General features: G+C 49.5%; 2 long non-coding RNA genes across 2 annotated transcripts in view; both read left to right on the top strand.

Moving 5' to 3' along the window:
- Positions 1 to 3,837: 3,837 nt before the first annotated feature.
- LOC148124357 (uncharacterized) overlaps positions 3,838 to 17,291 on the top strand; it is a 138,821-nt gene continuing 125,367 nt past the window's right edge. Inside the window, exon 1 of the long non-coding RNA XR_015740053.1 lies at positions 3,838 to 4,030. This is a non-coding gene — a long non-coding RNA (uncharacterized LOC148124357). The remainder of the gene's footprint in view (positions 4,031 to 17,291) is intronic.
- On the top strand, positions 8,129 to 9,833 carry LOC148124360 (uncharacterized). Its single transcript, XR_015740050.1, has 2 exons — positions 8,129 to 8,504; positions 9,033 to 9,833. It is a non-coding gene; the product is annotated as an uncharacterized LOC148124360 (long non-coding RNA).

The following is a 17,291-nucleotide window of genomic DNA, read 5'->3' as shown; positions in this document are numbered from 1 at the left end:
CATAAAACATATTTTTTGAAAGTAACTTCATCCAGGGTTACATCTCTTCGTACAGACACAAATTCAAGTTCATGCTCATTTTTATATACCATTCCATATCTTATTACCATTCTACATTTTCTATATAGCTTCTCCCCGATTTAACTTTCTTAATTTTATTTATTTCATCTCAATTCAGATCATTATACTTATACTCTTTCTATGTCCTGTTTCAGCTGTCTGTTATCTTTTCTCATTAAACAAAATTTCCCCTGTAATCACTGATTGGAGTATGACGCCTTTATATCTTTCCCCTAAAATTATAATACTTAATATAATACATCTTCCATTCGGATTCTGCTTGGTACATTCTAAAATTACACACTATATTTTTAAAAAAGAAAAAATTATGAATATATAATATGATTAAAACAACAATCCATCTCAATTCAATTCTATCATTTATATTAATATTCATTTAAATCTTTAAAATTTTACACATTACTTTTCAAATGGGTATCATGATACTATGGGAACACATATAAACTTTCCATAGTTGCTTCCTGGGGTGGGTGGGATATCTTGAGTAACCTTTCCTAAGTCCTCGACGTACGACCGTAATCCTCAATTTATGACCGGTCACTTAGGAATGGTTCGAAGCTAAGACAGAGCCCCCCAGATGGTCCAGAAGACCAAGTTTCAACTCACAAACGTACACACGCCTTATTGCATCGCCATTTGCGAGTTCGACAACCAAACTGCCTCGGCCGCCATTTTCTGCGTCTCGTGGTCATGTGAGGATATTTTACATCATCTCACATCTGGCACCCGACAAACGTCCATTGCAGGCAATTGGTTCACTTAAAATCATGGTTCGCTTAATGACCATTGCAAAAAATAAATAAATCAAAACCCTGTAGGGACTTTCAGTGAGCTGCTTAAAAACCTGCACACCTTAATTGAAATTTTGGACTCAATTTATGGCCTAAGGTGAGGATTACATTTGAGTGGAGAAAGTTAAAATATTGATATTTTCATTCTCGAGGTGACAAAAATTTGGGGAAGATCCACTTCCAAGTTTAAATTCTCTTTTTAAAAAAACCTTGGTTTTTTGGGGCTTATATCCTGCTTTTCCTTTGTACAATTGCAGGTGTTTTTATTTATTTTTTAAAAAAATGGGACATCCTGGGAGACACAACCGTCAGCAACTCACGTGATGGGCAAAGCGCCGGATCCAAGACATTCAGCTGCCCTTTGTGCTAAAGTGGGACTCGAACTCACTGCCCCCTGGTGTTTGGCTATAAAAGGTGATTAGAACTCGCCCTCTCCGGCTGAGTGGCAAGAGACGAGCATATAATAAGCGGACCCTCCTCTCTCCTACCTGGATCCTTCCTCCTCTTCATTGCTGAACCTCACACTCCCCTCAGCCCTGACAATGTTCCCTAGCTGGCTCATGCAACGTCTGCCAGAAAACCACCCAACTCAGAGAGCACCAATCACCTCCCCCCCGACACACACACACAATCCTTTCTTTAGCGACCATTCCGAGCGATGACGGACGTGCTGGAGAGGCCGGGGGGGCTCCAGCAGCCCCGCCCTCTGGGGATTAGGGGAGTGGGAGCAACTTACTGGCCTGGGTGGTCGAGGGGAGGGGGGAGTTTGGGGAAGGCAGGAGGGTCTTTGTTGAAGACCTTGGACTGCCCCTTGTCAGAAATGGTGCAGAGTATCCTGCTTAGGGGCTGGGGATGGACTAGATGACCTGCAAGGTCCCTTCTGATTTGCCCAGAATCACCCAGCTCTCTTTTTTTGCCTAAGGTAGAAATAGAACTCACCATCCTCTAGTTGTTGGCTGAAATATCCCAGCTGGCTTGAATGCCTAAAGCAGGACTAGAACTCTCCTTCTCCTGCTGATCGGCATATAATAAACGAAGGCTTTGCACTGATAATGTTCCTTAGTTGGGTCATGAAACGTCTTCAAAAAAATCCACCCAGCTCAGAGAGTTCCACAGACTCCACACTTCTCCTCCTCCTCTCTTTATTCACCGCTCCCTTCTCCTCTTCTTCCTCCCTCCCTCTTCCTCCTCCTCCTTAAACCCCACACTACCCTTAGCACTGACGATGTTCCCTAGCTGGCTCATGAAACGTCTGACAGAAAACCACCCGACTCAAAGGGAACCAATCACCTCCCTCCTCACTCAAAAACACAATCCTTTCTTTAGTGTGCTAAACACACACGCCCTGTCGCATCGCCATTTGCGCGCTTGACAACCAGACTGCCTCGGCCGCCATTTTCTGCGTCCTCGTGGACATGTGAGATTATTTTACGTCATCTTACACCTGCCTTCCACAAACGTCCATTGCAGGCAATCGGATCACTTAAAATCATGATTTGCTTAATGACGCTTGCCAAAAATAAACAATAAAAACCCTGTACAGTCTTTCGGTGCGCTGCTTAACAACCTGCACACCTTAATCTTAATTCTGGACTCAACTTATGGTCTAAGGTGAGGACCACTAACATTTGAGTGAAGAAAGTTAAAATATTCTCGGGGTGAAAAAAATTTGGGGAAGATCCACTTCCAAGTTTAACTTCTCTTTTAAAAAAAACCTTTTATTTTTGGGTTTATCTCCTACTCTTGCTTTGTACAACTGCGGGTGTTTCTATTTCTTTTTTTAAAAATGGGACATCCTGGGTGACACAACCGTCAGCAACTCACGTGATGGGCAAAGCGCCTGATCCAAGACATTCAGCTGCCCTTTGTCCTAAAGTGGGACTCGAACTCACTGCCCCTGGTGATGGGCTATAAAGGGGACTAGACCTCGCCCTCTCCTGGTGAGTGGCAAGAGACGAGCATATAATAAGCGGACCCTCCTCTCTCCCACCTTTGATCCTTGCTCCTCTTCATCGAAGAATCCCACACTCCCCTCAGCCCTGACGATGTTCCCTAGCTGGGTCATGAAAAGTCTGCCAGAAAACCACCTGACTCAGTGAGCACCAATCACACACCGCCAACACACACACACAATACTTTGTTTAGCGACCGTTCTGAGCGATGACGGATGTGCTGGAAAGGCGGTGGGGGATCCAGCAGCCCGCCCTCTGGGGATTAGGGGAGTGGGAGCGATTGACTGGGCTGGGTGGTCGAGGGGAGGGGGGAGTTTGGGGAAGGCAGGAGGGTCTTTGTTGAATGCCTTCGACTGCCCCTGGTCAGAAATGGTGCAGAGTCTCCTGCTTAGGGGCTGGGGATGGACTAGATGACCTGCAAGGTCCCTTCTGATTTGCCCAAAATCACCCACCTGTCTTATTTTGCCTAAGGTAGAATTAGAACTCACCATCCTCTAGTTGTTGGCTGAAATTTCCCAGCTGGCTTGAATGCCTAAAGCAGGACTAGAACTCTCCTTCTCCTGCTGATCGGCATATAATAAACGAAGGCTTTGCACTGATAATGTTCCTTAGTTGGGTCATGAAACGTCTTCAAAAAACCACCCGACTCAGAGGGCACCAATCAGCCCCCCCTCCAAGACACACACACACAGTCCTTTCTTTAGCGACCATTCTGAGCGATGACGGATGTGCTGGAGAGGTGGGGAGGGGGATCCAGCAGCCCCGCCCTCTGGGGATTAGGGGAGTGGGAGCGATTGACTGAATGCCCTGGGTGGTCGAGGGGAGGGGGGAGTTTGGGGAAGGCAGGAGGGTCTTTGTTGAATGCCTTCGACTGCCCCTGGTCAGAAATGGTGCAGAGTCTTCTGCCTAAAGGCTGGGGTTGGACTAGATGACCTGCAAGGCTGCAAGCTTTCTGGCCGGCAGGGGAGCCAAGAGATCAGGACTTTCCTGTTTGGCTTTTAGGATCTACTGAGGATCACCCTGCGTTGCAACAAAGCTGACGCCCTCAAGGCTTTGCAATCTGCCTTTTGCACGCAATCTTTTGCTCTGGGCGCTGGAAAGCCCCTCAGTGGCTGCGCCGATCCTGTCCCCTCTTTCCTCCCTCAGCGGACCCCATAGAGACGCAGGAGATGTGCAGAAAACCCGCCTTGGTGGTGTTTGATTTGGGTGAGCGTGGCTTGGATGGATCGTCCTGGGCTGCGGCTGGGGATTAGGGGAGTGGGAGCGATTGACTGGCCTGGGTGGTCGAGGGGAGGGGGGAGCTTGGGGAAGGCAGGAGGGTCTTTGTTGAAGACCTTGGACTGTCCCTGGTCAGAAATGGTGCAGAGTCTCCTGCTTAGGGGCTGGGGATGGACTAGATGACCTGCAAGGTCCCTTCTGATTTGCCCAGAATCACCCAGCTCTCTTTTTTTGCCTAAGGAAGAATTAGAACTCACCATCCTCTAGTTGTTGGCTGAAATATCCCAGCTGGCTTGAATGCCTAAAGCAGGACTAGAACTCTCCTTCTCCTGCTGACCGGCATATAATAAACGAACGCTTTGCACTGATAATGTTCCTTAGTTGGGTCATGAAACGTCTTCAAAAAACCACCCGACTCAGAGGGAACCAATCAGCCCCCCCTCCAAGACACACACACACAATCCTTTCTTTAGCGACCATTCTGAGCGATGACGGATGTGCTGGAGAGGTGGGGGAGGGGGATCCAGCAGCCCCGCCCTCTGGGGATTAGGGGAGTGGGAGCGATTGACTGGCCTGGGTGGTCGATGGGAGGGGGGAGTTTGGGGAAGGCAGGAGGGTCTTTGTTGAAGACCTTGGACTGCCCCTTGTCAGAAATGGTGCAGAGTCTCCTGCTTAGGGGCTGGGGATGGACTAGATGACCTGCAAGGTCCCTTCTGATCTGCCCAGAATCACCCAGCTCTCTTTTTTTGCCTAAGGTAGAAAGAGAACTCACCATCCTCTAGTTGTTGGCTGAAATATCCCAGCTGGCTTGAATGCCTAAAGCAGGACTAGAACTCTCCTTCTCCGGCTGATTGGCATATAATAAACGAAGGCTTTGCACTGATAATGTTCCTTAGTTGGGTCATGAAACGTCTTCAAAAAATTCCACCCAGCTCAGAGAGTTCCACAGACTCCACACTTCTCCTCCTCCTCTCTTTATTCACCGCTCCCTTCTCCTCTTCTTCCTCCCTCCCTCTTCCTCCTCCTCCTTAAACCCCACACTACCCTTAGCACTGACGATGTTCCCTAGCTGGCTCATGAAACGTCTGACAGAAAACCACCCGACTCAAAGGGAACCAATCACCTCCCTCCTCACTCAAAAACACAATCCTTTCTTTAGTGTGCTAAACACACACGCCCTGTCGCATCGCCATTTGCGCGCTTGACAACCAGACTGCCTCGGCCGCCATTTTCTGCGTCTCGTGGACATGTGAGATTATTTTACGTCATCTTACACCTGCCTTCCACAAACGTCCATTGCAGGCAATCGGATCACTTAAAATCATGATTCGCTTAATGACACTTGCCAAAAATAAACAATAAAAACCCTGTACGGTCTTTCGGTGCGCTGCTTAACAACCTGCACACCTTAATCTTAATTCTGGACTCAACTTATGGTCTAAGGTGAGGACCACTAACATTTGAGTGCAGAAAGTTAAAATATTCTCGGGGTGAAAAAAATTTGGGGAAGATCCACTTCCAAGTTTAACTTCTCTTTTAAAAAAAAACCTTTTATTTTTGGGTTTATCTCCTACTCTTGCTTTGTACAACTGCGGGTGTTTCTATTTCTTTTTTTAAAAATGGGACATCCTGGGTGACACAACCGTCAGCAACTCACATGATGGGCAAAGCGCCTGATCCAAGACATTCAGCTGCCCTTTGTCCTAAAGTGGGACTCGAACTCACTGCCCCCTGGTGATTGGTCTAAAAGGGGGGACTAGACCTCGCCCTCTCCTGGTGAGTGGCAAGAGACGAGCATATAATAAGCGGACCCTCCTCTCTCCCACCTTTGATCCTTGCTCCTCTTCATCGCTGAACCCCACACTCCCCTCAGCCCTGACGATGTTCCCTAGCTGGCTCATGAAACGTCTGCAAAAAACCACCTGACTCAGAGGGAACCAATCACCCCCCCAACAGACACACACACAGTCCTTTCTTTAGCGACCATTCTGAGCGATGACGGATGTGCTGGAGAGGTGGGGGAGGGGGATCCAGCAGCCCAGCCCTCTGTGGATTAGGGGAGTGGGAGCGATTGACTGGCCTGGGTGGTCGAGGGGAGGGGGGAGTTTGGGGAAGGAAGGAGGGTCTTTGTTGAAGACCTTGGACTGCCCCTTGTCAGAAATGGTGCAGAGTCTCCTGCTTAGGGGCTGGGGTTGGACTAGATGACCTGCAAGGTCCCTTCTTAATATGCTAATGAAGAGTGAAGCCGGTCCGCCTTCTGGGCGGGAAAAAGAAACAAGTTGAAATCATTGGTCTATTTTCCTGGGGAGGAGGGATAATCTTGGAAGGAGGGAGCGGTTGGGCAGGCACCACCCCTACACCTTAACGGACTCCATCGAGGGCTGTTCTGACCGGCTGAGGACCCGGCCTCTTCATTCGACCCCCACTTAACCCTGGCGAGGAAGGGGGCCCCTGCAGAGATCAAAGCACAAAGCGGCTGAACTGAGGCTGGGCATCCCAGCGGCACCAGCGGCCACCACCATCACCGCAGCAAGGGGAGGAGAACCTGCCTCGGCCACTCCAAGATGGCCACCCATGCCCGGCCAGCTCCATCCCCCCCAGCGAAAGGAGACTGGAGATCGTACATGGGTCCATTTCACGTCTTCAGGGAAGCCAGTGACCGTCTGGCAGTATCGAACAAGAGGAGAAGAGCGTTTTTCCTGAGCTCCTGTGGAGGGGACGTCTTCCAAACGGCTATGGGCCTCTCAGCACCAACACACGTGCAGGCAGTTCGTGGGAGGGAGCTTCAGGACATGCTATGAGCACATTATGCACCCCCAGCACCAGCCTTGGTCACATGAGTTTCTCCCCAGGGATCAAAAAGGCCGTGAGACAGTCTATGACTTTGTGGCAACGCTGAGAGAAATGGCAGGCGACTGCAATTCAGCGATCTGGAGGAGGAAAGGATGCGAGAGGGGCTCCTTGGGGTATAAAAGTTTTAAGCCTACGGAGGCGATTAATGGCTCAGCTTGATCTCAGGTTCCAAGCCACCTAGACAGGCCAAGGCGAGTGAGTCTCCATGAGGTCAGACACCGCCATTCGGAGACCAAGGAACGGCCATCCCTCGGGCAGAGCGGACACCGTGCATCACGAGAGCATGGAATACGGACACAATACAGCCTTGGGTGACAAAATCCACCGCACTTGTTCCAAAGAGGAGGCAGGGAGTCCGGAAATGGGAGAGAGGCGCCTCTTTGGTGTCACATGTGGGGCAATCACCCCAGAGCAGCAGGCCGATCCAAAGACGCCACTTGCCCAAGATGCACAAGGAAGAGGCACACCGCAAACCCTTGCCGTGCAACCCAGCCGGCATCCCGCTCCAGAGGCCGATTGTTTCCCGACGTGTCCATGTGCATCCCTGATGGGATTCCGGAAGGCACCGTTTCTGAGGCACCAGCAAGGAGACAACAAAGTTGCAAGCACAAAGTAGCCCCTCAAACATTTGTCAACTACTACAGCGCCCAATGATCAAAGAAATTCCACACCACCGTCGACATTGAGGGATCCCTGGGTGATATGGTGGTGGACACAAGTTCGTATATGACCCTCGTGTCCTGGCCAACTATTAACAAGGCCGTTCTGGGCTTCACAAAAGGACCATCAAGGGATCCTCATCCCTGTCCTGGGGAGGGGGTCCTTCCAAATTAAATTTAAAAGTTTTGTCGGGTGAACGGAGACCTGCCAAACCTTCTCCGCTTAGAATGGTTCGTTGTCCTGGGTCTGGAAGTGACTGCCATCCTCGCCTACCAAGACGAGAGCATCGAGGAGGAGCCGGTCACGGCATTCGCGGACGTCCTAGGTGGGAGTCCAGGCAAGTATAGGGTGACACCTTAAAACCCTTGGTCTGTGTCCCCCACCGGGGAAAAAAGACCAATCATTTTAAATTTTAATGGTGCATAAGCGCACCAACGTGCCTACCGTTTTCTTATATATATCCCTTTCATGTATTCATAACTATTTTTATACTTATACTTACCTTTTATCTTATAATCTCTTGAAAGAATAAATAAATAAAAACAAATAAATTATTTCTTTTCCCTCCCAGAAAACAGACCAGATTGAGATCATCGTTCCTTGGCTTCACTCTCCATTAGCATATGCAACAGTCTTCTTCCTTGACTTACAACATTTCGCGTAATGACCGCTGGAAGTTACAACAGGACGGAGACAAAGGGGACTTGGGACCAACGTTTCATACCTAACAACCGTTGCAGCATCCCCAGCAAGCCAAATTCCCTTAAACCACCATTCCTGGCCACCGGATTTCTCATATGCCTTGAATTGAATGGAGAAAAGCCCACCTATTGAATTCTGGGAGTTGCAGCTCAGGCGCCTGACTAGGGGATTCTGGGAGTTGAAATCCATCCATCTTCACGGGGCCCAGCTTGGAAAAGGCGGCATGTTCCAGGGAGGCTGAAGCTCTGTGAGTTCGCTTGATGGTCCCCCCAGGCATGAGCTGAACATCTGAAACCGGGTTTTTCAACCTTGGCAATTTGAAGGTGGCTCTCTGGGGAATCCTGGGGGTTGAAGCCCACCTTTGTGACATTGTCAAGGTTGCCAAACACGGGTCTAAAATCGCCCAGTGTTCCTTTTTCTGCCCCTTCCCTCCTCCTCCTCTAAGGATCCCCTAATCCTCTAAGAATTGGGCGCATCTGTTTCTCGAATCCAAGACGGGCTGCCTGGCATCGCTGCCTCCCCACATGTCTGTTTCCCTGCAAACTGTCCTTCTAGAGGTTGGGGGGAGGGTTGTGTTTTAGGGGAACAGGGTGCTTTTTTTGAGTTGTGAATGCAGCCTCCTTCTGGCCACACGTGGATAAGGAGGCATCTGCCGTTTTCGCCAACCGGGATCCAGAGCCCCTTTCCCCATCATCCCCGCCATGTCGTGGCTAATAAACGTTCAATAAACACTTTAAAATCATCACTGTTTCATTTGTGTCTCTTTCCACCCTAGAAAAGGCCAAGGCGAGAGAGTCCTCCATGAGGTCAGCCGCCGCCATTCGGAGACCAAGGAGCGGCCATCCCTCAGGCGGAGCGGCCACCGTGCATCACTAGAGCATGTAACATGGAGACAATACATCGTAGGGTGATGAAATCCACCGCACTTGTTCCGAAGAGGAGGCAGGAGTCCGGAAACGGAGAGAGGCGCCTCTTTGGTGCCCGTGTTGCGGCAATCCGCCCAGAGCGGCATGCCGATCCAAAGAAGCCACTTGCCAAAGATGCACAACGGAAGGGCACACCGCAAAAGCTTCCGTACAACCCAGCCGGTATCCCGCCTCCAGAGGCCGATTGTTTCCCGACGCGGCCATGTGCGTCCCTGACGGGATTTCAGAGGGCGCCATTTCGGAGGCACCAGCGAGGAGACGACCAAGTTGCAGACACAAACTAGCTCACCAAACGTTCGTCAGCTACTACAGCGCCCAATGCTCCAAGAAATTCCACGCCACCGTCGACATCGACGGATCCCCGTGTGATACGGTGGTGGACACAAGTTCGTATATGACCCTCGTGTCCTGGCCAAGTATTAAGAAGGCCATTCTGGGCTTCACAAGGAACAGCTCCTAGAGGTTGGGGGAGGATTATGTTTTAGGGAACAGGGTGCTTTTTTAAAGTTATGGGGTGCAGCCTCCCTCTGGCCACAGGTGGATAAGGAGGCATCTGCTGTTTTTCGCCACCCGGGATCCAGAGCCCCTTTCCCCATCATCCCCGCCATGTCGTGGCTAATAAATGTTCAATAAACACTTCACAATCGTCACGGTTTCATTTGTGTCTCCTGGGGCTTCCAGGGTTTCCAGGGTGGTTGTGGGGGTATCTTTTTTAAAAAAAAAAAAAATTTTTTTATTGATTTTTAAAACCAAACATAAACAAACAAAACATAAAAAATAAAAACATAAAACATCTTTTTTGAAAGCAGCTTCATCCTGGGTTACATCTCTTCGTATAGATACAAATTCAAGTTCATGCTCATTTTTATATACCATTCCATATCTTATTACCATTCTACATTTTCTATATAGCTTCTCCCCGATTTAACTTTCTTAATTTTATTTTATTTATTTCATCTCAATTCAGATCATTATACTTATATTCTATATCTGTCCTGTTTCAGCTCTCTATTATCATTTCTCATTAAACAAAATTCCTCCTGTAATCACTGATTGGAGTATGACGCCTTTATATCTTTCCCCTAAAATTATAATACTTAATATAATACATACCTTCCATTCGGATTCTGCTTGGTACATTCTAAAATTACACACTATATTTTTAAAAAGAAAAAATTATGAATATATAATATGAGTTAAAACAACAATCCATCTCAATTCAATTCTATCGTTTATATTAATATTCATTTAAATCTTTAACATTTTACACATTACTTTTCAAATAGGTATCATGCTACTATGGGAACACATATAAACTTTCCATAGTTGCTTCCTGGGGTGGGTGGGATATATTGAGTAACCTTTGCTAAGTCCTCGATGTACGACCATAATCCTCAATTTATGACCGGTCACTTAGGAATGGTTCAAGCTAAGACGGAGCCCCCAGATGGTCCAGAAGACCAAGTTTCAACTCACAAACGTACACACGCCTTATTGCACCGCCATTTGCGCGCTCGACAACCAAACAGCCTCGGCCGCCATTTTCTGCGTCTCGTGGTCATGTGAGGATATTTTACATCATCTCACATCTGGCACCCGACAAACGTCCATTGCAGTCAATTGGTTCACTTAACCTCATGGTTCGCTTAATGACCCTTGCCAAAAATAAACAATAAAAACCCTGTACGGTCTTTCAATGAGCTCCTTAACAACCTCCACACCGTAATCTTAACTCTGGACTCCAATTATGGCCTAAGGTGAGGACTACCAACATTTTACTGGAGAAAGTTATAATATTTATATTTTCATTCTCGGATGACAAACATTTGGGGAAGATCCACTTCCAAGTTTAACTTCTCTTTTTAAAAAACCTTGGTTTTTTGGGCTTATATCCTGCTTTTGCTTTGTACAATTGCAGGTGTTTTTATTTATTTTTTAAAAAAATGGGACATCCTGGGTGACACAACCGTCAGCAACTCACGTGATGGGCAAAGCGCCAGATCCAAGACATTCAGCTGCCCTTTGTGCTAAAGTGGGACTCGAACTCACTGCCCCCTGGTGTTTGGCTATAAAAGGTGATTAGAACTCGCCCTTTCCGGCTGAGTGGCAAGAGACGAGCATATAATAAGCGGACCCTCCTCTCTCCTACCTGGATCCTTCCTCCTCTTCATTGCTGAACCTCACACTCCCCTCAGCCCTGACAATGTTCCCTAGCTGGTTCATGAAACGTCTGCCAGAAAACCACTTGACTCAGTGAGCACCAATCAGCTCCGCCCCCAAGAAACACACACACAATACTTTCTTTAGCGACAACGGATGTGCTGGAGAGGCGGTGGGGGATCCAGCAGCCCCGCCCTCTGGGGATTAGGGGAGTGGGAGTGATTGACTGGCCTGGGTGGTCGAGGGGAGGGGGGAGTTTGGGGAAGGCAGGAGGGTCTTTGTTGAAGACCTTGGACTGCCCCTTGTCAGAAATGGTGCAGAGTCTCCTGCTTAGGGGCTGGGGATGGACTAGATGACCTGCAAGGACCCTTCTGATCTGCCCAGAATCACCCAGCTCTCTTTTTTTGCCTAAGGTAGAAATAGAACTCACCATCCTCTAGTTGTTGGCTGAAATATCCCAGCTGGCTTGAATGCCTAAAGCAGGACTAGAACTCTCCTTCTCCTGCTGACCGGCATATAATAAACGAAGGCTTTGCACTGATAATGTTCCTTAGTTGGGTCATGAAACGTCTTCAAAAAAATCCACCCAGCTCAGAGAGTTCCACAGACTCCACACTTCTCCTCCTCCTCTCTTTATTCACCGCTCCCTTCTCCTCTTCTTCCTCCCTCCCTCTTCCTCCTCCTCCTTAAACCCCCCACTACCCTTAGCACTGACGATGTTCCCTAGCTGGCTCATGAAACGTCTTCAAAAAACCACCCGACTCAGAGGGAACCAATCAGCCCCCCCTCCAAGACACACACAAACAGTCCTTTCTTTAGTGACCATTCTGAGCGATGACGGATGTGCTGGAGAGGTGGGGGAGGGGGATACAGCAGCCCCACCCTCTGGGGATTAGGGGAGTGGGAGCGATTGACTGGCCTGGGTGGTCGAGGGGAGGGGGGAGCTTGGGGAAGGAAGGAGGGTCTTTGTTGAAGACCTTGGACTGCCCCTTGTCAGAAATGGTGTAGAGTCTCCAACTTAAAGGCTGGGGTTGGACTAGATGACCTGCAAGGTCCCTTCTTAATATGCTAATGAAGAGTGAAGCCGGTCCGCCTTCTGGGCGTGGGGGAAGAAACAAGTTGAAATCATTGGTCTATTTTCCTGGGGAGGGGAGGGATAATCTTGGAAGGAGGGAGCGGTTGGGCAGGCACCACCCCTACACCTTAACGGACTCCATCGAGGGCTGTTCTGACCGGCTGAGGACCCGGCCTCTTCATTCGACCCCCACTTAACCCTGGCGAGGAAGGGGGGGCCCTGCAGAGATCAAAGCACAAAGGTGCTGAACTGAGGCTGGGCATCCCAGCGGCACCAGCGGCCACCACCATCACCGCAGCAAGGGGAGGAGAACCTGCCTCGGCCACTCCAAGATGGCCACCCACGCCCGGCCAGTTCCATCCCCCCCAGCGAAAGGAGACTGGAGATCGTACATGGGTCCTTTTCTCGTCTTCAGGGAAGCCAGTGACCTTCTAGGAATATTGAACAAGAGGAGAAGAGCGTTTTTCCTGAGCTCCTGTGGACGGGACGTCTTCCAAACGGCTACGGGCCTCTCGGCACCAACACACGTGCAGGCAGTTCGTGGGAGGGAGCTTCAGGGCTCGCTATGAGCACATTATGCACCCCCATTACCAGCCTTGGTCACATGAGTTTCTCCCCAGGGATCAAAAAGGCCGTGAGACAGTCTATGACTTTGTGGCAACGCTGAGAGAAATGGCAGGCGACTGCAATTCAGCGATCTGCAGGAGGAAAGGATGCGAGAGGGGCTCCTTGGGGGTATAAAAGTTTTAAGTCTACGGAGGCGATTAATGGCTCAGCTTGATCTCAGGTTCCAAGCCACCCTAGACGAGGCCAAGGCGAGTAAGTCCTCCATGAGGTCAGACACCGCCATCCCGGAGATCAAGGACCGGCCATCCCTCGGGCGGAGCGGCCACCGTGCATCACGAGAGCATGGAACATGGAGACAATACATCCAAGGGTGACGAAATCCACTGTACTCGTTCCGAAGAGGAGGCAGGGAATCCGGAAACGGGACAGAGGCGCCTCTTTGGTGTCACATGTGGGGGCAATCCCCCCAGAGAAGCAGGCCGATCCAAAGATGCCACTTGCCCAAGATGCACAAAGGAAGAGGCACACCGCAAACCCTTGCCGTGTAACCCAGCCGGCATCCCACCTCCAGAGGCCGATTGTTTCCCCAACGTGTCCATGTGCGTCCCTGATGGGATTCCGGAAGGCATCGTTTCCGAGGCACCAGCGAGGAAGAGGGCAAGTCGTAGAAACGAGGTAGCCCCCCAAACGTTCGTCGGATACTACAGTGCGCAATGCTCAAAGAAATTCTACACCACCATCGACATCGACGGTGATATGGTGGTGGACACAAGTTCGTATACAACCCTTGTGTCCTGGCCAACTATTAAGAAGGTCGTTCTGGGCTTTACAAGGAACAGTTAAAGCCCCAGAAAGAAGTGCTAAAGGACCGTCAAGGGATCCTCATCCCTGTCCTGGGGAGGGGGTCCTTCCAAATTAAGTTTAAAAGTTTTGTCGGGTGAATGGAGACCTGCCAAACCTTCTCCGCTAAGAATGGTTCGATGTCCTGGGTCTGGAAGTGACTGCCGTCCTCGCCTACCAAGACGAGAGCATCGAGGAGGAGACAGTCACGGTATTCGCGGACGTCCTAGGTGGGAGTCCAGGCAAGTATAGGGTGACACCTTAAAACCCTTGGTCTGTGTCCCCCACCACGGAAAAAAGACCAATCATTTTAAATTTAAATGGTGCATAAGCGCACGAACGTCCCTTCCGTTCCTGTCCAATTGTTTTTTGTTTTCTTATATGTATTCATTTCATGCATTCGTAAGTATTTTTATACTTCTACCATTTATCTTATAATCTCTTGAAAGAATAAATAAACAAAAATAAATAAATTATTTCTTTTCCCTCCTAGAAAACAGACCACATTGACATCATAGTTCCTTGGCTTCACTCTCCATTAGCATGCACAAAAGTCTTCCTCCTCGACTTACAACATTTCCCTTAATGACCCTTGGAAGTTACAACGGCGCGGAGAAAAAAGGGGACTTGGGACCACCGTTTCATACCTAAACACCGTTGCAGCATCCCCAGCAAGCCAAATTCCCTTAAACCAGCATTCCTGGACACCGGATTTATCATATGCCTTGAATTGAATGGAGAAAAGCCCACCTATTGAATTCTGGGAGTTGCAGCTCAGGCGCCTGGCTAGGGGATTCTGGGAGTTGAAGTCCATCCATCTTCACGGGGCCCAGCTTGGAAAAGGCGGCATGTTCGAGGGAGGCTGAAGCTCTGTGAGTTCGCTTGATGGTCCTCCCAGGCATGAGCTGAACATCTGAAACCGGGTTTTTCAACCCTGGCAATTTGAAGGTGGCTCTCTGGGGAATCCTGGGGGTTGAAGCCCACCTTTGTGACATTGTCCAGGTTGCCAAACACGGGTCTAAAATTGCACCGTGTTCCTTTTTCTGCCCCTTCCCCCCTCCTCCTCCAAGGATCCCCTAATCCTCTAAGAATTGGGCGCATCTGTTTCTCGAATCCAAGACGGGCTGCCTGGCATCGCTGCCTCCCCACATGTCTGTTTCCCTGCAAACTGTCCTTCTAGAGGTTGGGGGGGAGGATTGTGTTTTAGGGGAACAGGGTGCTTTTTTTGAGTTGTGAATGCAGCCTCCTTCTGGCCACACGTGGATAAGGAGGCATCTGCCGTTTTTCGCCAACCGGGATCCAGAGCCCCTTTCCCCATCATCCCCGCCATGTCGTGGCAAATAAAGGTTCAATAAACACTTCACAATTGTCAGGGTTTCATTTGTGTCTCCTGGGGCCTGCAGGGTTTCAGGGGAGGTGGCGGGGGGTGGTTGTTGAGTGGTCTCTGCTATGTGCCCGACATATAACCGTAATCCTCAATTTACGACAGGTTACTTAGGAATGGTTCGAAGCTAAGATAGAGCCCCCCCCAAAAGGTCCAGAAGACCAAGATTCGACTCAAAAAAAACACACACGCCCTGTCGCATCGCCATTTGCGCGCTTGACAACCAGACTGCCTCGGCCGCCATTTTCTGCGTCTCATGGACATGTGAGATTATTTTACGTCATCTTACACCTGCCTTCCACAAACATCCATTGCAGGCAATCGGATCACTTAAAATCACGATTCGCTTAATGACACTTGCCAAAAATAAACAATAAAAACCCTGTACAGTCTTTCGGTGCGCTGCTTAACAACCTGCACACCTTAATCTTAATTCTGGACTCAACTTATGGTCTAAGGTGAGGACCACTAACATTTGAGTGCAGAAAGTTAAAATATTCTCGGGGTGAAAAAATTTGGGGAAGATCCACTTCCAAGTTTAACTTCTCTTTTAAAAAAAAAAACCTTTTATTTTTGGGTTTATCTCCTACTCTTGCTTTTTACAACTGCAGGTGTTTCTATTTCTTTTTTTTAAAAATGGGACATCCTGGGTGACACAACCGTCAGCAACTCACATGATGGGGAAAGCGCCTGATCCAAGACATTCAGCTGCCCTTTGTCCTAAAGTGGGACTCGAACTCACTGCCCCCTGGTGATTGTCTAAAAGTGGGACTACACCCGCCCTCTCCTGGTGAGTGGCAAGAGACGAGCATATAATAAGCGGACCCTCCTCTCTCCCACCTTTGATCCTTGCTCCTCTTCATCACTGAACCCCACACTCCCCTTAGCCCTGACGATGTTCCCTAGCTGGCTCATGAAACGTCTTCAAAAATCCACCCGACTCAGAGGGAACCAATCAGCCCCCCCTCCAAGACACAAACACACAGTCCTTTCTTTAGCGACCATTCTAAGCGATGACGGATGTGCTGGAGAGGTGGGGGGGGGGGATCTAGCAGCCCGCCCTCTGGGGATTAGGGGAGTGGGAGCGATTGACTGGCCTGGGTGGTCGAGGGAGGGGGAGCTTGGGAAGGAAGGAGGGTCTTTGTTGAAGACCTTGGACTGCCCCTTGTCGGAAATGGTGTAGAGTCTCCTACTTAAAGGCTGGGGTTGGACTAGATGACCTGCAAGGTCCCTTCTTAATATGCTAATGAAGAGTGAAGCCGGCCCGCCTCCTGGGCGGGGGAAAAAGAAGCAATTTAAAATCATTGGTCTATTTTCCTGGGGAGGGGAGGGATAATCTTGGGAGGAGGGAGCGGTTGGGCAGAGTATCCTGCTTAGGGGCTGGGGTTGGACTAGATGACCTGCAAGGTCCCTTCTGATCTGCCCAGAATCACCCAGCTCTCTTTTTTTGCCTAAGGTAGAAATAGAACTCACCATCCTCTAGTTGTTGGCTGAAATATCCCAGCTGGCTTGAATGCCTAAAGCAGGACTAGAACTCTTGCTCTCCTGCTGATCGGCATATAATAAACGAACGCTTTCCACTGATAATGTTCCTTAGTTGGGTCATGAAACGTCTTCAAAAAACCACCCGACTCAGAGGGAACCAATCAGCCCCCCCTCCAAGACACACACAAACAGTCCTTTCTTTAGCGACCATTCTAAGCGATGACGGATGTGCTGGAGAGGTGGGGAGGGGATCCAGCAGCCCCGCCCTCTGGGGATTAGGGGAGTGGGAGCGATTGACTGGCCTGGGTGGTCGAGGGAGGGGGAGCTTGGGGAAGGAAGGAGGGTCTTTGTTGAAGACCTTGGACTGCCCCTTGTCGGAAATGGTGTAGAGTCTCCTACTTAAAGGCTGGGGTTGGACTAGATGACCTGCAAGGTCCCTTCTTAATATGCTAATGAAGAGTGAAGCCAGTCCGCCTCCTGGGCGTGGGGGAAGAAACAAGTTGAAATCATTGGTCTATTTTCCTGGGGAGGGGAGGGATAATCTTGGAAGGAGGGAGCGGTTGGGCAAGCACCACCCCTACACCTTAACGGACACCA

Source organism: Pseudonaja textilis, chromosome Z (assembly GCF_049901715.1).
Source record: "Pseudonaja textilis isolate UNSWEBS1 chromosome Z, rPseTex1.2, whole genome shotgun sequence".
Taxonomy (NCBI): Eukaryota; Metazoa; Chordata; class Lepidosauria; order Squamata; family Elapidae; genus Pseudonaja; species Pseudonaja textilis.
Note: the sequence above shows the minus strand (reverse complement) of the source record. Positions and strands in the feature narration are given on the sequence as shown.